Raw genomic sequence first — 25,990 nt, 5'->3', positions numbered from 1 at the left:
CCGCTGCCGCTTCCCGTCCTTCGCGCCCGCCCTCAGCGGCCGCCGGGAGCTGGGGCCGCTCCGCCCGCCCTTTTATCGGAGCCATGGAGAAGGAAAACGGCTTCAAATTGTTCATGCCGCCGCGCCTGAGCGCTGGGCAGGTGTCTGCGGGCAGATCCCAGGTGAGCGCTCGGCCGCGGGGCCGCTGAGGGCGGCCCCAAACCCCCCCTCCCCGGCCGCCCCCTCGGGCTGTGCTGCTCTGGAGGCCGCGGCTGAGGAGAGGACGGGGGGAAAGCGCTGGGGCCCTTCCCCGGGGACACGGGGACAGTGCTGGGCCCGGGGAGTGCCCGGCAGAGCCCCGGGCTGGAGCACACACACACCTGCCCCTTGCCCCGGCAGAGCCCCGGGCTGGAGCACACACACACCTGCCCCTTGCCCCGGCACAGCCCCGGCCTGGAGCACACACACACCTGCCCCTTGCCCCGGCACAGCCCCGGCCTGGAGCACACACACACCTGCCCCTGCGTGGGCCGGGACGGCTCCTGCCTACTCGTTTCTGGCATATGCACAGACATCTTCGGTTTGAATTTCAAAGACTTCTGTTGTTGTTTTCTATCAAAACTGAAGGGAATCATCTTCTCGAGCATCCGCTCTGTGCTGTAAGTCCGTGTTTGATGTGGGTAATTGAGCCCAGAGAGCGAGCAGGGCTCTATCGCCGGCCGGGCTCTGTGTACAAATCACAAATGGGACGGGACTGCTGAGGAACTGCCTTGAGCTGTTTTCTTTTCCAGCATCAGTCGCATTACGTGGTGATGACAATGGGAAGATGCCAGCAGCTCACATGCCAGGCAGCAGACCAAGAACTTAATGTTACAACTTACTTTCAAAGTTTTTTGACCAATCACACAAAGCAAAAGCATATTGACAGTAGTTCTTGTAGTACCACTGTAAGCACAGGTACCTTTGGTTCAAACAATGCTTGCCTTTTTTGAATACAATACCTGCTGCTTGTAAGCCTTAAAACACAATGCACAGAGCTCCATTATTAAGCTTAGAACTTCCTAATATCTCCCTAGATAAACTTTTCTGTAATTTAGGGAGTTATTCTAGACAAACGTTAATACACAGACCATTGTTCTATTTGCCCTTACTTTTCTACTTTTTAAATAATTTTTCTGCTGACCTATCTCATGGCTACTGCTTGGCTCTAATCACAGTTCTGCTGTCTCTGAGGCTGCCTTTTGCAGCTTTCCCAAACCCCTCTGATTTGATGGATTCCCACAGGCCCCACTCAGATGCTCGCACTGGTGTTGGTGTCTTGGTCTCACCAGATCAGGTGTGCAGTGAAAATGTTCTGCCCCCACACTGAGTTATAGGAATGCAACAAGTTATTTTTTCATGTTGAAGCTCCTTATGAAATATGTTGAGATTCAACAGGATATTCTGACAGCAGATGAGTTAGCTGTTTACAGGATGAACTTCTGTGACTTAAAAACCTTGTGAAAGGGTATTTTCATGCTGAAACATAATCAGATATAGTTTAGAAGTGCCCTTGGAAGCAAAGCAAGAAAGAAATATCAACTACTGGTCTTCAAAAAAGTAATTTGTCTCCTTGAGTCCTTTGCCATGCACCAGGGCCCAGCCAGGCAGGAGCTGCTGAGTTCCCTGCATTGAAAGCTCCCCTTTGGCCACAGTCTATAAATCAAACTGCAGGACACCAACAGTTTGATCAACCACTGGGCAGGAAGAAGTGAGTTCCAAAGCCATTACCAATACCTTGGGCTTTGAAATTTGTAGGCAGTTGTTTTATTAATGACCAATTCTATTTTCACATCATCTGTAGGGATTTTTTATAATTCTTTCTTTACAAATCTACCCATAAGGAACTAATGTTTAAATTTGTGCAGGGTTTGAACAGATGCTCAGATGATGACTTTAAGCTGCCATTTGATGTGTCAAACCGTAGCGAAATCACTGATTCAGGTACGATTGGAACATTTGCCATGCACCTTCTTTAGATATTTATGTATTGTCAAGGTTTAATTTTCATAAGTAGTCTCACAGTTTCATATCTGTAACTGTTAAATACAGTTTCACTGTTACTTTTATTAGAAAGACATTGATCAAAATCTCTTCATGTTTCAGATACAATTTCACAGCAAGTGAAACTTTGCTCTGAAGTAGATGAAGAGGTCAGCTAAGTATCAACTCTGCACATCTAATTCCTTGGGGTCTTTTGAATTTGTTCCCAAACAGTGCCTAAAGCATCATTCAGTAGATATTTCAGGGCTAAAGGAAGTAGGTAAAAGGGAATAATATTTTTTGTCTCCTGTTTAAAGCTGAATCACTTAGAGGAGATATTTGTGATTTAGTGAACATGACTGGAAACAAATCTTTAAAAATTAAGGTGATTGCAATATTGCTGTTGTTCTTTCTTTGTTTCTTTGTCCATGAGCTTTAATTAGAGTAAGATTTAAACACTTAAGTATCCTTGTGGAACTGGTTCTGAATATTCTGTTGAGGGGCAGAAGGGTTGAAGTCAGAGTATTCTTTGGAAAACTGAAGTAGATTATCCCCATTGCCTTGTCTGGCTTTGTTTTATCTGTAAAACAATGAATTCAGTGGTTTCCAGCCTTGTCTGGCTTTGTTTTATCTGTAAAACAATGAATTCAGTGGTTTCCTCAAGCACTGGATTCTTTTGACAGTGTCTTTACCAGCAGATCTCTGCTTTAGCACAACTCAGTCCAGATCATTTTTTTTGCAATAGCTTCTGTACTTTGCAGCTACAAAACACTCTTTGCTACCACAAAATAAAACCCATTTCTAGCACTCTCCCTGCTGATTTTCATATCCCTGACAACTTTTTAGACTTTTTTAATCCTAAGCTATTAAAGCACCATCAGGACTGTAACAAAACTGTGATGCAGCCAAAACAAGGATGGTGTTTGGGGGTGTTGTAAGTGAACCAAAGGGCCCTTTGGGCTCGTGTGTTGCTCTCCCTGCCTCGACCACTGGCCCAGCACTGCTTGTAGGACACTTTCAAGGTGTTCTAAGGGCACAAGGGTGGTGGTTTTCCTTCCTGCTGCGTGTGTGAGCAGAGAACTGCTGGGACACTTGGGTATTTGTAAATCCCGGTGTCCAGATGGGATCCATGCCAGGGTGAGGAGGGAGCTGGCAGATGAGCTTGCCAAGCCTCTCTCCATCATTTATCAAGAGTTGTGGCTCACTGCTGAGGTTCCAGATGATTGGACACTGGCCAGTGTGACACCCATTTACAAAAAAGGTAGGAAGGAGGATGCTGGTAATCACAGGCCAGTTAGCCTGGCCTCAGTGCCAGGTGAGATAATGGAGCAGTTCATACTGAGTGCTATCCCACAGCACTCACAGGATGGCCAGGCTATCAGACCCAGCCAGCGTGGCTCTACGAAGGGTAGGGCATGTCTGACCAACCTGGTCTCCTTCTGTGACCAGGTGACCGCCTGGTGCATGCAGGAAAGGCTGTGGATGTTGTGTATCTGGACTCCAGCAGGGCCTTTGGCACTGTCTCCCCCAGCACACTCCTGGAGAAGCTGCAGCCCATGGCTTGGACAGGAGCACTCTGTGCTGGGCTCAGAACTGGCTGCATGGCCGGGCCAGAGAGTGATGGTGAATGGTGCTGCATGCAGCTGGCAGCCAGGCACCAGTGCTGTCCCTCAGGGCTCTGTACTGGGACCAGTTCTGTTCAATGTTTTTATAGACGACGGGGATGAGGGCATCGAGTCCTTCATTAGTAAATTTGCAGAGGGCACTAAGCTGGGAGCTTGTGTTGATCTATTGGAAGGAAGGAAGGAAGGAGGGCTCTGCAGAGAGACTTAGATCAGTTGGATGGATGGGCAGAGTGCAGCAGCATGAAGTTCAATAAGTCCAAGTGCTGAGTTCCACATTTTGGCCACAAAAATCCCCCACAACGTTCCAAGCTGGGGACAGTGTGGCTGGACAGTGTTGAGGCAGAAAGGGCCCTGGGGGTGCTGCTGACAGCCGGTTGAATATGAGCCAGCAATGTGCCCTGGTGGCCAAGAAGGCCAATGGCTCCTGGCCTGCATCAGGAATGGTGTGGGCAGCAGGAGCAGGGAGGTCATTCTGCCCCTGTGCTGGGCACTGGTGAGGCTGCACCTTGAGTGCTGGGTCCAGTTCTGGGCCCTCAGTTTAGGAAGGATGTTGAGGTGCTTGAGCACATCCAGAGGAGGGCAACAAGGCTGCTGAGGGGTTTGGAGCACAAGCCCTGTGAGGAACGTTGGAAGGAGCTGGGCTTGTTTAGCCTGGAGAAGAGGAGGCTTAGGGGTGACCTTATTGCTCTCTCCAACTGCCTGAAGGGAGGTTGTAGCCAGGTGGGGTCGGTCTCTTCCACCGGGCAGCACTTACAGAACCAGAGGACACAGTCTCAGGCTACAGCAGGGGAGGGATAGGTTGGATATTTGGAGGAAATTTTTCACCAAAAGAATAATGAAGCACTGGAATGCTCTTCCCAGGGAGGTGGTAGAATCACCATCTCTGGACGTGTTTATAAAAAGACTGGACATGGCACTTGGTGCTATAGCCCAGGTGTTGGGGCAGAGGTTGGACTCGATGATCTGAGAGGTCTCTTCCAACCTCATTATTCTGTGACTCTGTGATTCTGTGTGTGTTCATGGCAAGATCACAGGTACTCTTGGGCAAAGTCTCTGAAGCTGCTTTTACTTAACTCAGCAGTGTCTGTCAGAAGGAGAGGACTGAAATGGTGTGAAGAACCTGCTAGAAGGAATTTTGGCTTCACTGATAATTCTGACAAAACTTTATTGATTTTGGTGGACTGCAGTTATCCATGTCTTTAAGCCCATCTATTTGGTGATGTCTGAAGGAGGTTTGGGATATTTCATTGTATTTGTTTCTCCTGTGTGCTCTGTAAAGCCTTTTGATACATACATAGAGGATGCACAAAGATTTGTGCATCCTGTGCATAAACTTGGGCTCCTGATCATATATCAACTTATATCACCATCTGTAGAAAAATATTACTCTTGTGATGTTTCTAAGAGATAAATACATTATCTACAACAGTATTAATTAGATATTATGTACTATTAATTAGATAGTATTTGAGATTAAATTGTGGAACCTGTTTCAATAGAATACAGAAACAATGAATGAATTGTTCTCAAAACTCTACAAAGAGGCTGAGAAGATCAAGCAGTGGAAACTGACTGTGGAAACTGAATTAAACCAGAAAGAAAGAAAGCTCCAGGAAAATAAAAAGACTATTGAAGCACAGAATAAAGCCATTCAAGAACTGCAGGCCAGTATTGTATAGTATACATTAAATAAACAAAGTTAAGCGCTTCCTGATTCAGTATGACACTATTATTGATACAATTAAATCGTAAAGACTGTTGCAGTTTGGTTGTGCCTTGAGAAAATGATTATTTTGAGAAGTTGCAGGCACCTGTCCTGTGTGAGTGTTTGTCTGAAGAATATACCTGTAAGTGTCTCATTTGCTGCTAAATTATTGTTCATTAATTATTGCATCTTTCATGCAAAAGATGTCTCAGCATGTAATACCAGCTAAAACAGACTTCTGTCTACTGATGCCCCAAATTACATTTTCATGAGGGATTTGAGAAGTCAAAGTGCATTTCTAATCTATTTTTCAATAACAGTGTCTTTTTGCATTTGTTCCCTATGAAATTAGTTTGAAAATGAAAAACTCCATTTGAAACTGGAAGAAGAGATATGTGAAAATAAAGATCTCTTGAAAGAGTAAGTAATAGAACCAAGTATATATTCTTGTGGTGGAAATGATCAGTTTCCATGTGGGCAGTTTTATGTAGCTGTTAAATTTTGAAGGTCATTTCCATTGTTACTCCTTAGGCACACAAAGTACTGTGCACTCCTGTGCAAACAGGATATTTTTTCCCTCCTTTAGAGCTGCTGCTTCGAGGCATCTGTGTAATGTGCTCAAGGAAACCTGCACTCGCTTCACAGAGAAGACCAGCAAACGTAAATGCTTTTTTAGCTTTTATTGATCAGAGTAAATGTACTTCTAGCTTGCTCTAAATTCACAAACAGAAGAAAGAAGAAGAAATTTCTCGTGCTGTTCAGAGAAGTTCTCCAGTTGGGATCGACTGGATGTGGCTCTCAGAGTGAAAAGTGAATTTTAAGTGGCTCACAAAATTGGAAGTGAAGCCCCAGGTCTAACAGACTTTTGGTGTGTAATGCTGAATGCAGAGGGCTTTTGAAGCCAGTGAAATTGTTTGCTGAAAGGTGCCAGCCTGGGAGCTCTTTGGGTGCCCAAACAGTGACCCAGGGTTGAGACCGTGCCCACAGCCCTGACTGGCCCTGGCAGCCGCTCCAGAGCAGGGCAGGGCTCCTCAAGGCTGCTCAGCCCATTGAAGGTTTGCAGGGCCACCCACACACTGGGAATATATTAAGACATAAGAAGTGACCCTTCATGCCTGTTTTTAGGCAGTAGAATCTACTCTAAATTCCCAGCACTCTCTAACAAATTTCCAGAGCTGACATTTCCTGTTTTCAGCCATCACACATTTATGGGGAGAAAAGGTCTTAACCCCAAGGTACAATGAGTAACTGGAATTCTTCTCATGCCACTGAACAAGCCAAGACAGTTGGATAACTTAATGCAGTTTAAATTCTTGAGGTTTTAAAAGATGTTCTTGATTGGAAGTTCTACTTTATATGCAATTTAGAATTGTTATTCTAATCATTAGAATTTTACTAACTTGATCCTGGATACTTAAGAAGTGTCTATTTCTTTTTAGCCTTAATTCTAGAAACACTTGTATATGAATGTACTGTTCTTTTTTGATAGCTGTTTCTTTTACTGTTCTCTTTTTAATTGTTTTCTTGGGGAAAAATAGTATCAATTACAAAAGTGAAAGAAGGAAAATATGGACATGGAGTGTTGCAATTTTCTAATGACAGCTCTGTGGTTATAGGTATCTGCTGATAGGAAGAAATTCAGTGCTAAACCCTAGATTACAGTTTAGAAATACTAACAGTCTTGATACATTATTATTCAACAGCATTAATACTATAATAATTAATATGGTCACATCAACTGATCCAGAATTACACTTTTCACAGAAAAAAATATCTTAGGAAGGAAATTTAAAAGCTGAGCTTGCTTAATGTTTCAATGAACTACACATTTTCCCTAAATCCTGTGACTTTTGGCACCATGTTTCATAAGGACTTATTTAATAAGAATGGAGCTGGTAATTCCTTTTTTAATTCATTTTGCTGATTAAGTATAATGACTTGGACAGCTGGCATTCTTGTTCAAAAGAAAAACTTTCTCATATGTTCTTGCTTTGATAGATGAACAGGAAAAGGCAGAAACAATACAATTGTATGAGGAACTTCATAGCAACATAGAAGTAAGTGACCGAGCTTGATGAAAGGAATGTGAGTTATGTGAGCTGAGCTGAGTTCCATGTTTATGTTGGGATACTGTTTGTATCCATCATGTGTGGGTATCATGTCGTGTGTGATGCAGGAAGTTGGGTTTTCAATCCCTTTTCAAGAATGATTTTTGTGTTCCATAAAACACATTCAATGGAGAAAGTGCAGCAGTGTGTGGGATGTGGATCCCTGTGATCTGTGGGATGGGTGCTTAGTGCTGGGTCACTGCCACAACTTCTGGCTTCTTTCTGGGCTCTGTTTCACCCACCTGCTGGTTCCTCAGAATGGCTGAGGTGGGCAGCAGCCCCTGGAGAAGTTCCAGGGTTTCCAGGATTGAACTTCAGATATTAAATTTTGTTTTTAGAGAATGACAGCGGCATTTGAAGAGCTTCGTGTGCAAGCAGAGAACGACAGATCGGAAATGAGTTTCAAATGTGAGAATTCTGTTTATTGTGTTTATGCAGCTGGCTCAATTTTGTACTTCATAGCTTGTGTTCCACATGCAGGGTCAGGGCAGACAGATGTGAAGGGCTGGAATGGTGAGCAGGTCACCCTGAGACACTGGGACCCTTCTTTTATTCATGCAGCCTTTGTTCACTGCCTGGCCCCTTCTGTTGCTGTTCCACTGGGCCAAATTGGGAACTTTATTTTTCAAACTGTCACTCAACATTGAAGTTTTGTCTGTGAAGTACAGTCTAGAGATCAGTGCTTATTTCACATAGTTGGTTTATTTAAATGATAATGCACTAGTGTATAGCTACAGAAACTTTAGCTAAATGCTCTCTCTCTGTATGTATAGCCTGGTGTGTTCCTGTTTCATTTTCACATGCTCTTTTCTGTTTGTATTTTGATTATAAAATCAAACATTGCCTCAACAATTACTCTTGGGAAACAAAAGGTACAGCTGTACAATTCCAAGCAATCTTAAAGTGGAAGTTGTATTGAACTTGGAGTATATTTCAGCTAGAATGTTAACTGTGGATGTTACTGTATCTCAAAAGTAAAAGAAGAAGCAGAAAAAGTGGACAAGTTTGAAAAAGAATGCAAACTGGAAGTCAGTCAAAAGGAAAAGCAGGTTTGCTCATTTTACCATCTCATATGTAGAGCTTTGTTTGTGACTAAAGGGGCAATGCAAGAGCCAAGAAGTGTTTCTGGGTATTAGTAAAAAAGACAAAATAACACCTGAAGCTGCATTTAAGTCAAATTCTGCTAAGTTTAGTGATCTTTCAGTACCTTTAGTCTACTGGAATTTATGGTTTGATTTTGAATTGGAGAACTTTTTTCTTTAGAGTAATGTGACTTGATCAATATTTGGCTAAGATTATATCTAGCCAAATATTTTCTATCTGTCTGTCTATCTATCTATCTATCTAATCTAACTTGAATGACAGCAAAATGTCTGCTTATCATACCTGGGGTACAAATGAAAATTAGCATCTGTCCCTTTTCCAGACTTCATGATGATATTTCTTGCATTTTTCTAGATTTCAGCTCTCACCATAGAGAGAGATGAAAAAGATGATGTCATAAAAGACATCAAGGCTCAGCTGCAGACGTCACAAAATAAGATTGCTGACTTAATGGAAGCAAACTGTAAGAGTTCTGCCTGCTGTGTTCAAATGTAATTGTTTATAGAATTTAAATGTAATTGTTTATGATTGTTTATTTATGAGATGTAATTGTTCATAGAAGCATAGGAAACAGGGTCATGATGGTTTTATTCTGTTGCTGGTTGGCAGCAGAATTTTGGGGCCTTGAAGGCCTTATTTTTGTTTGGAGCAGGAGCTGCTCCTGTGGGAGCAGGACTGGCAGGGTCGTTTTTAGGGTGAGTCAAGCACTGAGAGCTTTGGAAGATTGCAAAGGGAAAATATGTTGCTTCAGTTTTGCAAATTTACAGTCAGGCAGATGTCACTGAGGAAACTTACTTTTCAGAACTTGATTTTCAATATGTTTAAGCCATCTATATTCAAATTTTATCTATTATTTTATAGTATATGATGTCAGTACCATTGGTCTTTGTTAAATTCTTTAAATGTATGTAATTTTCCATTTTTAGCAGTACTTTTTAGTAAATATCCTCTTTTTAAAAATATTAACATCTTTTTTTGTTTAGTACATCATGAAGAAATGTTAAAGGAATCCCAGGTCAGTAAAGAACATTTGAGGGCAGAGCTGGAAGAGGCTAAAATGTCATTGCAAAAGGCAGAGGTACCCCTTGCTTATAGTTTTACAGTAGAAATAGACTAGAGGAGTATTTGCATCAATAATTATGGATACTTTAGACATGAAACAGCTGTCGCTGTTTGTGCAAAACATGTTTAGAAATGATATCATGTCTTGAAGGTTACTCAAAAGAACTTGGAAACTGAGTTCCAGACTAGAGTGAAAACATTAATTCAGGTTACTGGAGAAAAGGAAGAGCAGGAGGAAGAATGTAAAACAATGAAGGCTTTGCTTGCAGCCCTGACAGAGGAGTTTGAGACTTCTGTTGCCAATTTGAAAAGCTTGCTGCAATAAGAGCAAAATAGGTAAATTAATGAGTTTCAATTCCAAGAGTGATCTTGCAGGTTGCAGTCTATGACAAAATCAAGAACAATTGGAAATGAAGCTGAAATTTGGAGGTTTTTTCCACACAGTGGTCTAAATGCAGAGAATTGAATGTAAATTTTTTTGTTGGTGATAGTTGATACTGGTCTATAAAAAGTAAATTTTTGCCTCCTCCAACTTTCATAACTCTGTCTTTAAGAAATAGAGATTTCTGTAGGTATATATTTGTTTACTTTTATGTCGAGTGTTCTGAGGTTGTAAAAGTGCAATTTGATATGTGTTGCAGGCAGATAGATCATCTGCCTGTTGAAAGGTAAATGTTCTTAAAGTGCTTGTGCTAAGACTTTGTCTTATTGTCCTTGAAGTTTCAAATGCAGTGAGTGCTTTGTACCCTACATTTGGGGTTTTTAATTTACCATTTTCTTAGATTAAAGAAATATGAAGATGATTCAAAGCTGCTTACCTTGGAGCTCCAAAAGAAATCTGCTGAACTGGGTAAGGCTTGTAGAAAGGCAGAAAATGAGCCAGGCAGTAATAAAAATGCTTTCTGCTGTTGTCTGGAAATGGACTGTCTCTAGTAGGTGGAGAAATGATTTTACAGTACCTGTACCTATCAGGAATGCCTGAATTTATTTTGACTCAGCTGATCCCTTTTCTTTGGGGGTCATTGGTACTGGCAGCAGCCAAAGGGCAGTGCTGTGCAGAGCTCCAATAGTGAGACCATTCCTGCATGAATTCTTCTGGAGGTAATTTTGGTTTCCAGCTAAGAGCAGCAGCACTGCAGGTGCCAGGAGTGACTTCTGCAGCAGAGATAAAACCCTCCCATTGAGGTTTCTGGGACCCTGCCCGTGCTGGAAGTGGAATGATGCTGGCAGGGGTTGTCTTTAAATATCATCAATTTGATATCCTGTGCTTTCTAGGGATGTGCTCCTTAGTCCCCAGAGTGAGAGCTCTGCCTTGCTGCTGAGAACTTGCAAAAAATACCAGCACTGTCAATGTGCACATAGAAACCATTTGGAAGTCAGTTATAACTGGTTTCCTTTCTCAGCATATCCATGTGGTACCTTCAGCAGTTCAGATTTTTTTCTGGAACAATGCAGGTGCATCAATACTTGCAGAATACTCTAGTCTAACAGTCCATGGTTATTTGAAGTTATAATTGTGGAAAACATAGAAAGGCTCTAAATTTTATTTAAGATAAATATTTAGTTTCTCTTCAGATAGAGATTTGCTAATGTCTGAATCATTTTTTCAAGTCTACATTTAGATTAAGTCATAAATTAGCTTTTCAGCTTCTTAACTTAATCCAACAAGTTTTGAGAACTGGGTATTGCAAAGGGGTAAATGTTTTATACTGCCTGCTAAATCTGAAAAATCATTTCTGTTCCATTAATTTTACATTCCATGTGCTGTAGAAGAGATGACTAAAGTAAAATGTGATAAAGAAGTGCACCTTGAAGAGCTGTCAGAAACTCTGGTAAATATTCATTTTATTAATCTCATGGCATTTGCTCTTCATATGAAATTCCTCTTGCTTTGTAAGTATCTTAAATGTCATAAATAAACACCATCCAGTCTACCTTAACATTTCTACTAAACTTTCTCACACACAATTTCAGTGTTCTCTTTGAAGAACTTTTTTATTGCCACTGTTTTTCTTGTCTCCTGTGCTTTTGGTTTTTCTTGTCTCCCATGGTTTTGGTTTTCCTTCTCAAGGTTTTTGTTATTTCCTTCTTTGTTCATGCCCATTCAAATGCCACTCCCTGTGGATATAAAGTTTTCCCGTTTGTTCTTCCTTACAGGAAGGTAATTAGCTCTGGCCTCTGTGAACCCTGCTGTACTGTGACACAGGCCCATTTTCTGTCACAGAAGTCTCAGCTATATGAAATACACTCTGAACAGAGGTTTCATTATGATTTTAGATTTACAAGCCTAACAAGAATCCATATCAACTCAAGTTCAGATAGTGGGAAATCAGGTGTGCATTTCACTGTGTTTGCTTGTTGTTCTAATCTGTGCATTGAGTGTTCTGAACTGAGTTTCACTCATTTTCTAAAATGGGCAAATTGGAGGACTTTGACTGAAGAAGAGTCTTGAGGCTACTGTAGAAAATATGCAGAGAGAGAAAAACGTGGAGAGAGCAATGAAAATGCTCTCCAGATGAGAGAGGTCTGAAGTAGGGCAATAGTAACATGTTTTTAGAAATAGTGAAGTTGCACATCATGACTTGTACACAAGTTTATGCATAAGAAACAGCACCCAGAGCAGTGTCCCACCCTAATTTTGCAGCCCAGGTAATTGAACTCACAGCAGGGGACAGACATGAACAGCACTGGTGTCACAGTTCACTGTCTCACAGCACTTCCAGATCCCAGCAGAGACTGGAAAGATCCAACCTGGATAATCCATGCCATGGATGTTGTTGGGTTCTTCTGAAAGCCTTGTGCTCTTAGTTCATGTCTGATAACCTCCAGCAGTTGGAGTTTGCACATGGATACTCAAAACTCTTCCTTTTCATTTTGCAGAAAGAATTCCAGGATTTGAAAGCACAGCTGACAAGTACAGCTGAGAAGGAACAAGATTATTTAAAGCAGCTTGTGACTCTGAAAACAGATCTTGAACAAGAGGCGTATGACCATTTTGAAAATATAATATTTAATTAGTTTTGGTGGAGCTGCTTTAATCCACAGGGAAATGAACTAGGATTGTTTTCTAATGAAAGTTTTGAACCACATATATGCCATTAATTCTAGACTTACATTTCTAAATTCCACTTTCTCTATTTGTATGTATTCTATGGCATATGTAGTTGTTCCATATCTCTTTGACTTATTTAACAAGAAGAGAAAGTTTCTGAATTCATGGTTAATCTTGCTTTGAACTACATCATCTTCACTAACCATTAGATTTATATAAAAGTTGACTCTGATTTTCTTTCCTTCTTCTGTCACCTTTTTACATCTCTCTGACTCTGCTGCAAAGCTTATATTTGTAGATAAAGGCCTGGACTTCTTTCAGCATGGAATAAGACTTGATAACGGGTATGTTTAATTTAAAAGGAGATTTCAAAAGGCATCTTCTTATTCCTCTTGGCCATTTGTTTGAAATTAGGTTAAGGAATGAACAACTAACAGTGTATCTCAGTAAGCTTTCACTAGAGAAAGAACAAACAGCACAAGAGAAAAATGCTGTGGCTGCAGAAGTCAAGAAACTGCAAGAACAGCAAGAGGCAAGTTGTAAACTTCCAGGTTTCATGAAAGGGCAATACTCAATTTGACAAATTACTCAGGTTTACAAATTAGATGATGAGCTGCAACATGACTTGGGTCTGTAGAGTACCTGAGCTGGTTTTTGTGTTTGAGTTGGAAAGGAAGTGTATTTACACTTGTGAGCAAGGCAGCTCAGTGTGCTTTGGATGTCTTTGAATTTTTTAAGAAGTCACTTTGAATTTTATTTCTTTGCTGACACATGGGTCTTTATTTAGGATAGTAAGAAAAAAGAAGAAAATACAAAGCAGTTAGTTGAAAATCTAGAAGAGGCAAATAGCCAGCTAAGGCAAGTAAAAACAAATATTAATAACTGATATTGTTAAAGGAAGTAGACTCAAATAGTTAGTTGTGTACAAATGCTGCTTTCTGGGATTTTTTGATTAATGTTTTTTCTAGATTATATAGCTAAACAGAAACTATTCAGAATTGCTGTTAGCCAAGTAGAAATTTTCTCAGATCAGAAATACCAATTGCTGCAGGAACAGTGTTTGCCATCATTTTGTATTACATAGTAGGAGCTGTCTTGTTGTGCATTAGACACCTCAGGTGAGAAGGCAATGAAAATGGAAGGTGAAGGTTATGGATTAAATGTGACAAGGCAAAACTGGGTAAGAGTTACTCTCTGTATCATCAGTTCAATAGACAGGCAGCTCCCATGTTTCACAGCTGCATTGCAATAGTCCAGGTGAGGATGTATTTTCCTTGGCTTAGCTGGTACATCTTTTCCTACTTCAAAAAAGTATGGACAGTTCACATATTGACTTACTGGGCATGCTGCTGCATTTTAAGAACATTTTCATTGAGCAGCTTATGAAGTTCCCATCAGCATTAGCAGCTCTTTTTAGAAAATAAAAGAAGGGTTTCTTAGAAGTACTGAAAATAAGTTAAAGGCAAGAAGGAAATATTTACTAATGCTTGTTAATTTGGCACTTAGAAATGAACTGGAGTCTTGGAAGGAGAAAATGGCAAAGACAGGTGAAGAGATGAGAAGTACACTGGATGAAAGAGAAGAAAATGTATGTCATGTGTCATGCAAATATCTTACAGAACCTGTAGGACAGCATTAAATGTAAAATCTGTGTTGGGATTTTTCTGCAAAGCTCTGCCTGGGGGATGTGATCTCTGCCAGAGGTTTCTTCTCTCTCAGCTGCTGCCAGCTGTGCCATTGTGTGTGCCCATGCTGAGCCCTGGTATTTCAAAAGACAAGCACAGTCACGGGGATCTTCACTCTTTGCTGCAAGTTTCATATTAAAGATTTGGTTCTTTTCAGGCAAACAGAGAACCTGCTTTTCTGATTTTTCATATACCCACACAGTGATGGATGGGCTCTGGATTAGCTTTTTATATGTAGTGTGAGTTTTAGCTTAAATAGATTCAAACATTTTTACTTTCTTTCTATTGGTTCAAAGCAACCTGGGGTTTTTAGCAAATTTCAAAATTTCATTGTAACAGTCAAAGATTTACAATTGTCATTTCAGGTTAAGAGTTCTGAAAATGAAATTTCAAGAAAGGAAAAACCATTGAAGATTCTAGAAAATAATTGGGACAATTCATTTTTTCATGGATGTAGGGAACTTCATACAAGTGTATTTTTAAATTGTGAAGATATTGGGGATTTTTCTTCTTCTTTCTTAAGTCTCTAACAACTAAGGAACTGGTTCACTGCTATTGATTAACATCTCGTGGTACTTTATGGCTAAAACTCTGATTATTCTAACATGTCAGCTGGTGTTGCAGTCCCATTGGAACAAACCAGACTGGTGCAAGTGCAGGTTTGAGAACATTTACAGGAATTGCTCACATAGGGAGTCATTTGTAGAATTTACTAATGAATGTCTGAAATCTCTCTTTCAGATGAACAATTTAAAGAAGCAGGTGGAAAATAAAACCAAATGCATTGAAGAGTTGCAGCAGGAGGTGGGTAGAGATTTTCATTTCACAAATACATAAACACATTATATTTTGGGTTGCCTTTTCAGCAGGTTTGTGTCTGCTGTGATATCTTTAGATACACCTATGTAATTTAAAAATTCTCCTTTCTTATCCTAACCCTGAGCAAATTAGGGAGTCATCTCAGGAATCACTTGATTTGTTAAATGTGCCTTGATTTGAAAAGAGCAATTACAAAAATAATATCTTTAATAAACTTCATTTTTCATTTAGTGCATGGTGTTATTTTTGTACTTGTAATAAGTATCTCAGTTACCACTTGTAGAAAATAATTCTGCACTGGCACAAACTGTAGTAACTTCACTGTAAAAATAAAGAACTTGTATTTTTTGTCATGACATCTTCACACCTTCTGTCAGCAGCATCTTAGTTGTAATTCCCATTCTGCACCTCATTTGTTATTCCCTGCTCTTGCTCAGGAGGAGCCTTTCTTAAGGTCCTGAAGAAACAGTAATTATCACAGAAATGAGTTGAACATTCATTTGTTTGAAGAATTGTTCTGGAACCTGAGCTGCACAACAGAGAGTTATTTGCCTGATGAAAGCTGGAATTTCTTGATGCAGTTAAACCATTACATAATTCTATTTACTTATTAAGGTACAGTGCTTGTTTTGTTTTATTTCAACAGAATAAGGTGCTGAAAAAGAAACTGACTGCAGAAAGCAAGAAAAGCAATACTTATGAAGGGAAGGTAGGTTTAAATAACATCCTGTAGAAGATGAGGTGAGTGTTTTTAAGTGCCACTGTAAGTAATGATAATACTTGTTCAATACGTTCTGAGCTGCTTTGGGATCTGGGATACAGACTTTGCAGGAATGAGCTCACAGTTTTTAGAAGATGTTTCCATTTTTAATCATTGGGCACTGACTGTTGGACATTTAAGAGATGGATTCACGTTGCAATTAATGATGTTTCTAATCTGTTCCTTTTTTTTTTTTCCTTTTATTGATAGTGGACTGAACAGGGTTCAGCAACCTCATTGTAACAGAAAAGCATTTAAAAGACATATACATATATGTATATATATATATTACTTTTTTAAGGCTGTTCTTTAAATGTGTTCTGCAGTGGCAATCCCTCTGATGGGAATATTGTGTCCAGCTTTGGGTACTGCACTTGAAGAAAAGTGGACTTTTTTGAGGATATTCATATGATAAACTTAAAAGGAAAAACTGTAATCAAAATGCACAGCTGGGAGAAAAATGTACCATAAAAGCTGTGAAAATCTGATACAGATTTACAAGAGAGGGAATCAAATCTCCATCTGTATTTGTTTTTTTCTGAGGCATTCACAGCATTTAGGGTGACTGCTTAGGGCAGTCTTCCCCACTGGGCTGTTGCCATTCTTTCCTTGAGTATTTTCCAACTCACTTCAGGCCAAAGTTCAACTCTTTATTAAAAAAAAAAGCTGAACTTTTAAATAGGAAACACTTTAATCATATACCTGAACAGTAACAGTGTGTTTGTGCTCAAAAACAAGAGGTAAGAAAAAATCATTAACACAGTAATTCCTAAACAAATAACAGCAGCAATTCTGCATTCTCAAAAGGTGAATAAATTGCAGTTAGAGATGGAAAATAGGAACAAGCAACATAAGGAAGCAGTTGACATCTATCAAAAAGACATAGAAACAAGAAAAGGAAATGAAAATAAACTTCGTGAAGAGGTGAGAGGTGTTAATTTTTACTGCAATTTAATTTTTTTAATTTAAAATGTTTTTATGAAGCTTTATTGGCCAGAGTCCTTGCTCTTCCATTTCAGACATGAATGGAATTTGTGTATGCCTGTGAGCAAAGCTTTAGTACATGAGGTGCTTAGGCTGACGTATTTGAATATGTCTTTGAAAATAAGAACTCCATTAAAACTTCTTGCTTTCAAGATATAGTTCAAAGAAATTCCACCCTTGGTATAAAGTCAGCATAGTTAAATTAGATTATAACTTCTCCCATATTAGTATTTTTTCTGCCCACACTTTTTTTTTTGATGGCAATGCTAAGAAATGTTAGGGCAGAGTGCTTGAAATGGCCTTTTGGTTTGAAGTGAACTTGCCTGCCATGGCTGTACCTTTGATCCTGCCCATTTTAACAATCTGCAGAAAAGATGAGGGATTTGAAAGGGATCTGAAAAGCAAATAAAGCCCAAGTGGGACTGCAAACTTTGCACCCACAGGGGACAGAAGAAATTAAGATTAAAAAGAAATATATGGTTATGTTGATGAATGAAATGCAATTTATTACTGACAGGTAGAAAAGATGAGGTTGCTTTGTGATGAAACAGCAATGATACAGAGAGAAACTGATGCCAGATGTCAGCACAAGATAACTGAGATGATGGCACTGATGGAAAAGCACAAGGGAAGAGATTTTCCTGCTTGCTGTGGTTTGCAGTGTGTGATACCATGTTAACAGCATGTTTATAACTTGTGATACCACGTTCATGACCTTTCCAAAGCAGAAACAGGCCTGAATCTGGGAAAAGGAAGCTGAACACATGCTGGACTTTGCATCATCTGAAATCAAATTCATTTGAAGATTTTCAAAAGATTCCTATGGGCAGATAAATTCCATTCATCTAAACTTCTGGGATTTTTAGATTTTTTTCAATTCAGGCTTCCTTTGATACCATCTGAGTGCAATATTTTTCAGTATCAGTTTGGCTCTTTCTCTGAGATGCCTTAGTGACTGTCAGCAGTTTAGCCTGACACATTTTAGTTTTCCTTTCTGTTCCTCTATTTTGCAATATCTTTAGCAGATACATTAATAAAGATGGCACAGCTGCTCTTAGTGCTGAGCCCATATTGCTGCACAGAAATCAAGCACTCTCTGCCAGTCCACAAAATAATACTTGAATTGAGCATTTTCTGGTTTACAGTTTCTGCAGAAGCATCAATGAATCTTTTCTTTCTGAATCTTAAGAGCCTGGTTTGAAAGAAATGATGTTTTAAGACTGGATAACTCTATAATTGTAACATTTAGTCACATGTTTTGAGTTTGTTGTTGGTTTGGTTTTTTTTAACCCAGAATGAATATGATAAAATGGTTGAAGAAAAAGATGCAGAGTTAAAAGTCTATAAAATGAAACAGCAAAAGCAGTTCTCATCAGCAAGAGCACTGGTAAGGAGTACTTTCCAATGTTCAGTAATTCAGTGAAGGGGCTGATGTCCTTGTGTAGTGGTTTTATGCTGGCTAAGGGCCAGGCACACACAAAAAAACATTCACTCATTTTTCTCTGCTGTAGTTGAGCAGAGGAGGGGAAAGAAAAATTCAAGTTGAGATAAGGATTAGGAGAAAAACACTTTGAGGGTAAAGCAGATTCAAACTTAAATAGCATCAAAAATTTTATTATTAATAGGATTAAAAATGGGTAATGAGAATTAAAATAAACCTTTAAAACACCTTTTTTCCCAATCCCTGCCTCCTGCCCACCGACAGCACAGAGAGACAAAAGATGTGATCTTCAGTCAGTTTGTGACTTCTAAAAATCTTTTTTCAGGTTGCTTAGAGAGTTTCTTTTTCCTGCTGTGCTCTGGGGTCTTTCCCACCAGAGACAGTTCTCTGGGAACTTTTCCAGTGTGGTTTTAATTTTTACCAGTAGCAGTCCCACCCAAGCTGCTGCAGCAGATCTTATTCTGGGCACTAAAAACTCCAAATGTTTCTAGAAATGAATTGGAGTAGCAGTGTGTTTGTGTCTGCTCTTGCAGATAGTGTGTCATGCTCTGACTTCCCACTTGGAATAGGAAACTTTTGTTTTAAATATTTCGATTGTGCCCTCTCAGCCCTGTTCTCCCAAGTGTTTTAAGGTCTTACCTTGAACATTTCTGATCAAGTTCCTGTTTCTTATAGTGCTTCAGTCTTTTTTAAACAAGCTAAAGCAAAGCTTCAAGTATAGGGCTGAAAAGCAAATAGAATTCTCTTGTGTATCTAATGAGTGTCCCTGTTAATTACTGTCTCACTTGGGACTGTTTTCTTTTTTCTGGGCTGTGCATAGTTAACCTGTCCATTATTTAATGGTTTGTAGGAAAATGAGCTGTCACGTTTGAAAAGTGAACTGGCCTCCCTTAAGGAACAACTGAAAGCAGAAATTGAAGAGAAGGTGGAGTTTTTTATTCACTGAGCAGTGGGGGTGAGAGGTGTGGCCTGGGCTTGTGCTGTGGGAGGAGTTGGATAAGAAATGAAACTGAACAGAAAAACAGGGACTTTTGAATGCTGGGGTTGTGCTAAACCTGGTCATATATTTGTGTGAACTTTGTAACAGGCTGTGATTATAGATTATATATAAATTAACAAACAACAAAACAAAACTCTCCTTTAGTTTAGTTAATTTTAACTAGCTAAAGCAAAAAAGTTCCCTAAACTGTAGGGGTTTTTTCAGTGACTTTTGAATGCTGAGGTTGTGCTAAACCTGGTCCTATTTTTGTGTGAGCTTTGTAACAGTCTGTGATTATAGACTGTGCTCTGTAATTACACCAAGAAGACTTTTAACAACTGAATTCAAAGAAATATTTCCTTGCTGTCACATAACTCTTTTATAGGAGAATCTTGTAAAAGAGCACTCTCACAGTATGATTCCTGAAAGTGAAAAGAAACACAAGGTAACTTCAACTTTTTAATTGCTTTTAGAATTTGGTAGTGTTCATATGTGTAGAATCAATTGAAGTGCCATGATAATTTATTTGCATTCAACAAAAGACATTGGAATGCTTTTGACTTCAAACTTTTTAAAGATAATAAAAATTTATGTTCCTGGGACTCCTAAACCTTGTATAGATCTATACAGTGAATCTACTCATGTAAAAATAGAAAGTCTCCAAATTATATTCCTAAAATAAAAAAGATAAAAATAAAAAAATATCTCCTTCAGTGCAGGAAGCCCCTTGGGCAGTCCAACACTGAAGTTTTGTAACTCCTAACAGTGAATTTTTCTTGTTGCATTTTTCTGCCTGTATTTCTTACTTCTCTGTAGATGATTTTTTTTTCCCCCTGGGATAAGAAGGGATTTTAAAGGGTCCTACCATTCCATGGAGATATTAGACAGCAGTTTCTGGAAGGGCTCCCACTGTGTAATTTTTCTTGCTCAGTTGTTGATTTTTTTATGTCTCTGGAATTGTTTTACTCAGTCTTAAAAGTGTCCATTTGTAAAGGCACTTTTCCTCTATGGAAGAGAACAAAGCTGATCTAGCTGTAAAAATGGTCAAAGTATCAAAGTAGTCCTGACTGCAGAACTTACCCTTCTTCCCTGTCAGGAGTTCACTTGTGGGTTTCATATTGGAGCAATGGAATCCAGCACCACTTTGATGTTATCTGTCTGAAAAAGGACTGCACTGGACCATTCAAGGCTTCTCAGTTTAACTTCTAGTGAAAAGACTATTTTAAGTAACACCAGTCTTGATATAGCTATCAATCTTTCTCTGAAAGCCTTTCCCTGCAGTTTTGTTTGTCCCCATTTTCTTTGATGTTTGATATGGTCCACATGTAGTGGCTACAGTTCAGAATAACCTGAATTTCTGCAGATAAGCATGAAGAACTGAAATACAATGTGCCATGAAACTCAGCTCTTCCATAGCTTCCCCTTCATTCTCCTCATTTGGCAACAAAAATAATATAAAAAATGCTATTTCCACCCCACCCCACTTTGTTTGGGTCATTGCTTCGTGTTTGGATGGAAAGAGAAGAGTTCCACCATTTCTCTCAGGTGAATTCTTGGACACTCAGACTGTAAACTGGCTCCTGAGTTGGGCTTTAGATTCCATTCTTGCCCCATAAAATAAAATCTAAAAATAGAAACGTTTTCTTTCCCAGACATATGCTATAAAGACTCCTCCAATGGATAAAATGCACAGTGGAAGAAGCACAAACCTGCCTTCAGAGCAGAGCAGCAGGAAAAAGCAGAAAGTGCTTGTGCAGCTGGACACTCAGTCAGACAGCTCTGAGCACACTGACCTCCTGGTAAGAGTCAGAGAGCAAATCATGTGCTGAGCACTTCTTTGTGCTCACTGCTGGCTCTGAGAATGATAATAAACAGTTTGGGCTTCCACATTCAAGCCAATATTTATGGGTATATTTTTAATTGATTGGTTCTTTCTGGAATTGTATGTACATAATTAACATGCTTTTTATTGAACTGTTTTGCCTCATAACGACATCCTAATTTTTTTATTTTTCATAATTTAATATCCTTAGGGGGAAAGAAAAAGTAGTTTTTAATATAGTGTGAGTAAGTAACTTTTTCATTTATTAGAGCATAGTTTTGGAAGAAGAAATGTTTAAAAATTTGTACAAAGATTATCCACAAGCTTCACAATTACATTCCACAGCAGCAAAAAAGGTATGTTAGCCTTTCCTAAGATTAAAGCAAGCAGTTAATCAGATTGTTTACAGAAACTAAAGGATGGCTTTATTTTCCTTCCTGGACCCCAGCTCCATCCAGTGTGAAATCTCCAGGCTCTGCTCTGAAACTCAAAACCATGAGGAGAATGCGCGAGGCGGGCTGGGCTGCGCTCTCCAAAATGGACAGGAAAAGGAAAATTAAAGATGTTGTAAAGTTCTTTGCTTAAAATGCAGAAACACCCAGCGCCCTGGCATTGCTTGCAGGGTTGTTTTTCTCTCAGAGTTAGTGCTTTGTTGCATTTTTCTGTCATACTCAGTGTGTTCAATACTGTGTTCATTCCTTTACACATATGAACTTTATAGATCTATAACTGCAACCCCTGCAGAGCCTTTTCCACCTTTCCTCCCTTGTGCTTCAAAATGTTGGGACAACAATTGGCCAATTTTAAATTTTGAAATAAATAGAACTGCATAGAAAGTTGTTTCAAAGCTGTTTCTGGCATTAGAAAGTCTGGTTTTAAAGAACTTCTGTTCTTTTAAATTTACTCCATTTTTCTTAACACATAAATCATAGTGGAAGAAATGTTGCTGTTCAATGTATGTTCTTTTACCTGAAGTCCTCTTGCTTTTTCCTGCATTTTAATGGCTGTTAGACCTGTCTTTTTAGACTGTTTTGTTTTCAGTATGTTAAAATGGTTTTGAAACTTCTAAAATTGCAGTAGAATTGCTTGTATTTAAAAAGATTTCAGCTTCACAAGAAGTAAAAGATGCACGTTATAAGATTGTGAAAACAATGTTAAGATGCCATTAAATTGTTTATCTGAAATATCAAGTATGGGACTATTTGTTATTGCTTTAAATATTTGAACACAGACAGAAATCACCCACCAGCCTTCCTAGGGACCAGCAGAAGTCCAAGGATAGATTAGAACATCTATTTCTGTATTAATCCTTGATTAATCTTGGTTTCACAACAACGACAAACCCTACTTCAGAGCCTAGACATAACAAGAAAACTACAAGTACATGTTAAAATATAATGAAAAATCAAAAATCCCAAATGCAGGTGAAGTGGGAAGCAAAATAGATTTGTTTTCTTCTTTTTGTGTAGTCTTAGGGATAGGCCAGTAGTTTGGGTTCCTTATGTTGAGCTGTTGAGCAGCGATGTAAATGAGATTTGTTATTGTATGTAGCTAACAAATATTGTGCAGAGATCTGGAAGAATCTGCTGTGCTTTCCCCATGAGCACTTGAAAGTGAAAAATGGAAGTTTGTACTGCCCACTTCTGGACTCAAACAGTAACTAATCAACTAGAGCCTTGGTATTTCCTAGGGACATGAATCCATGGGATATCACAGAATTCTCCTGATCCTGTGAGTGTGTCCTGTGAGGTGCTGTGTAAATCACCTGAAAAAGTACAAAAATATTGCCAGCAACACTGCAGAAAGCTTGCAGGAAATGCAAGCAGCAGGGAAGGGTGTAAAATCCCATCTGCCCGTTTCTGTGTCTGATTTTATTTATGGGCTGAGGGTGCCCTGCTTGCTGCCATGGCCACAGTGCACAGCTCCATCTCTCCTGTCTCCTTCTCTGGCCTCAGGCCCAGTTCCTGGGAGCACCCCATGGGGGAGAATCCAGGCAGGGAAAGAGACAAAGAGCCCCAACTCCTGGGCTCAGACTCAGACAGGTCCATGGGGGAAGGAAAAGCTGTGCAAGGAAGCAAAACCAGGAATTCATTCCCTGCTTCCCACGGGCAGGTGGGTGTTCATCCGTGCCCAGGTGAGCAGGGCTCCAGCCCAGGCAATGGTGACCTGGGGACACAAATGCCATCACTGCCAGCATCCCCCCCTTTCTGCTTCTTCCCCCTCTTTCCAGACTGATTCTTCTTCCACATGGTCTGGGAATGCCCTGGGGTCAAGTCAGGTCACTGTCCCAGCTGCGTCTCTGCCCCTTTCTGGTGCTCCCCAAGCCCTCGCTGCCAGGGCAGGATGAGGAACAGGAAAGGCCTCGGCTCTGGGCAGGAACAAAACCCTCCTGGAACCTTCCCTCTGTTTCCAGGCCAAATCCAAGCCCTGCCCCAGAGAAGCCCCTGGAAGGAAGTTCAGTCTCCCCAGCCCAAAGCAGTCCCCAGTGCCCATCCCCAGCACCAGGCACTGCCTTCCCCAGGGCGTCTCCTCTAGGAAAGGGATGGCTCAGCGAGCACCAGGCCGATGGCGATTGCAGCTCGGGGGGAAAACAGGCGGGAGGGGATCCCTGCTTGGAGTTCCAGGGGTGCTTTATGGGCCAACACACCCGAGGGGTCCAGGCACCAAGAACCAAGAACAAAGCAGGGTCCAGGCTTTTATATGGGACAAGGGAGGGGGAGCTTTGGTGTCGCCATGATATTTTCTGAAACTGAGAAGCTGAGAAGCCTCACAGCAAAAGAAAAACAAGAATTATCTGCTGCTGTGGAATGCAACAGGTGCATCTTTGATTGGTCCATGTTGGTTGTTTCTAATTAATGGCCAATCACAGTCAGCTGGCTCGGACTCTCAGAGAGTCATGAGCTTTTGTTATCATTCTTTTCTATTCCTGCTTGCCTTCTGATGAAATCCTCTCTTCAATTCTTTTAGTATAGTTTTAATATATCATTTTCTTTTAAGATAATATAGATCATCAATAATAAATCAGCCTTCTGAAACATGGAGTCAAGATTCTCGTCTCTTCCCTCGTCCTGGGACCCCTGCAAACACCAGCGCACTTTGGGCCTGAGGGCCAATGGGCAGAGGGAACAAGGGTGGTGCAAAGGTGGGACAAAAGGGCAGCAACCAACTGGGATTCAGGGGAGGAGCTGCAGGGAACGGGAACCAATAGGAAAGCGGGAGTGGGGAACATTCTAGAACTGGGGAGGAGAACAAGGATGATGTAACTTGGGTCATCAAGATGTAAGGGACACGATGCCACCAGGACACACACCAGGGGACAATGTCACCACACCTGTGGGGACGCTGCCACCAGGACGCCTCCAGTGACACCCAGCATGGGCCCACATGGCCCCTGTGGGTGACACTGACCCTTGCCCTGTCCCCAGGGGTGGTTGGGGTCCCCTGAGCGCGGTGGCCCTGGGACACCCTGGTGGCTGTCACTCACTCCTGGGCCACTTGTCACCAGCTGAACAAGTTCCCATCCTGCCCTGGTGGGTGGTGACATTTGGCTGGGACACCACAATGGTGGCAGGGGGGACGTGGTGGCAGGAACTGCATCAGGCAGCACCATGGGTGAGATGAAGGTGCTGGTGGCACTGTGGTGGCACAGGTGGTGGCCTTGATGCTGTCCCTGTTCATGTCCCCATCCATGATCATGTCCTCCCATGTCACCATCCATGGCTGTGTCCCCCCATGTCCCTGTCCATGGCCACTTCCAACTCAGGTCCCCACCCAGGGCTGTGTCCCCACGTGTGCCCATCCAAGCCTTAGTTCAATGTCTTGATTTTTACCCCAATTTCAGGGCTTTCAAAGGTATGAACAGAAACCTTTGTGTTTGAAGGCAAAACCAAAAGGATTTATGTGTCCCTGCCAGAAGAGCATCCACGTGCTTGGGTGGGTGAGAAGAACCTTTTTTGGAGGAGTTTCCACCCCACTGTCTCCAAAATCATGGGTTTTGCCCCAGTCTGACCCGATTTGGTTGTAGAAGATGCCTGTGGGGCAGAGAGAATTAAAATGATGGATTTGTATTGGAGAAGACCTCCAAGGCCATCCAGTGTTACTTGATGCCACCAGGAAGACGCAAGAAGTGAGATTTTTCTGGGGTCAGAAGTCGACAAATCTGCTCCATGTCGCTATAGGACATGAAACAACATGAGCGCACACACCACTGTTCTCAAGGGGAAAAAAGGGAAGTTTATTTCCTGACTCCAACATTTATAGTTTTCCAAAAGTGACAGTGGATTGGAGGGTGACAGTGCCACCTCTCCAATGACACCGGACAAACCAACAGTCCATCAGATTTCTTCTCCTCCATAAAAGAATGCAAAACAGTAAGTTATTTACAGGAAGTATGTGAGAAAGTTTGCTACAAGAATGTAAACATCAGAAGGCTTAGAAAAATCTTCAAAAGTCAGGGCGACAGCTCTCCACAATGGATTTCTGATGTTGGTCTGTGGGTGTGTCCAGGTGCTCACGGGGAGCCAGGAGCCAGCCAGGTGTCTTCCTAACACAAATCAGCAGCACCACGGATCACCAGGGCTCTGCCCAACGGGGTCACTGGGGATCATCCAGTGCTGATCCTCCAATGAGGGATGGAGCTGTGGAGCTGGAGCAGCACACAAAGCTCTTCCCGCCCTGGGAGCACTCCCACAGCTTCCCTCAGTGCTGGATGAGGCGGTCCAGCTGGAGAAAGATTGATTGATTGTCCTTCTCGGATGTCCCGGCCGGCTGTCCAGCACCGCTAGCAGTAGGGGGGCACTATCCCGATCTCCGTGGTTCGGGACAGCACCTAAGGCAAACGCTC

General features: G+C 41.0%; 1 pseudogene; it reads left to right on the top strand.

Annotated features, from left to right (window-relative positions):
* The first annotated feature begins 83 nt into the window (after positions 1–83).
* Positions 84–21,934, top strand: LOC143696417 (synaptonemal complex protein 1-like; annotated as a pseudogene).
* Positions 21,935–25,990: the final 4,056 nt, after the last annotated feature.

This window comes from Agelaius phoeniceus, chromosome 34, assembly GCF_051311805.1.
Source record: "Agelaius phoeniceus isolate bAgePho1 chromosome 34, bAgePho1.hap1, whole genome shotgun sequence".
NCBI lineage: Eukaryota > Metazoa > Chordata > Aves > Passeriformes > Icteridae > Agelaius > Agelaius phoeniceus.
The sequence above is the reverse complement of the archived record's forward strand: the minus strand, read 5'-3'. Positions and strand labels throughout refer to the sequence as shown.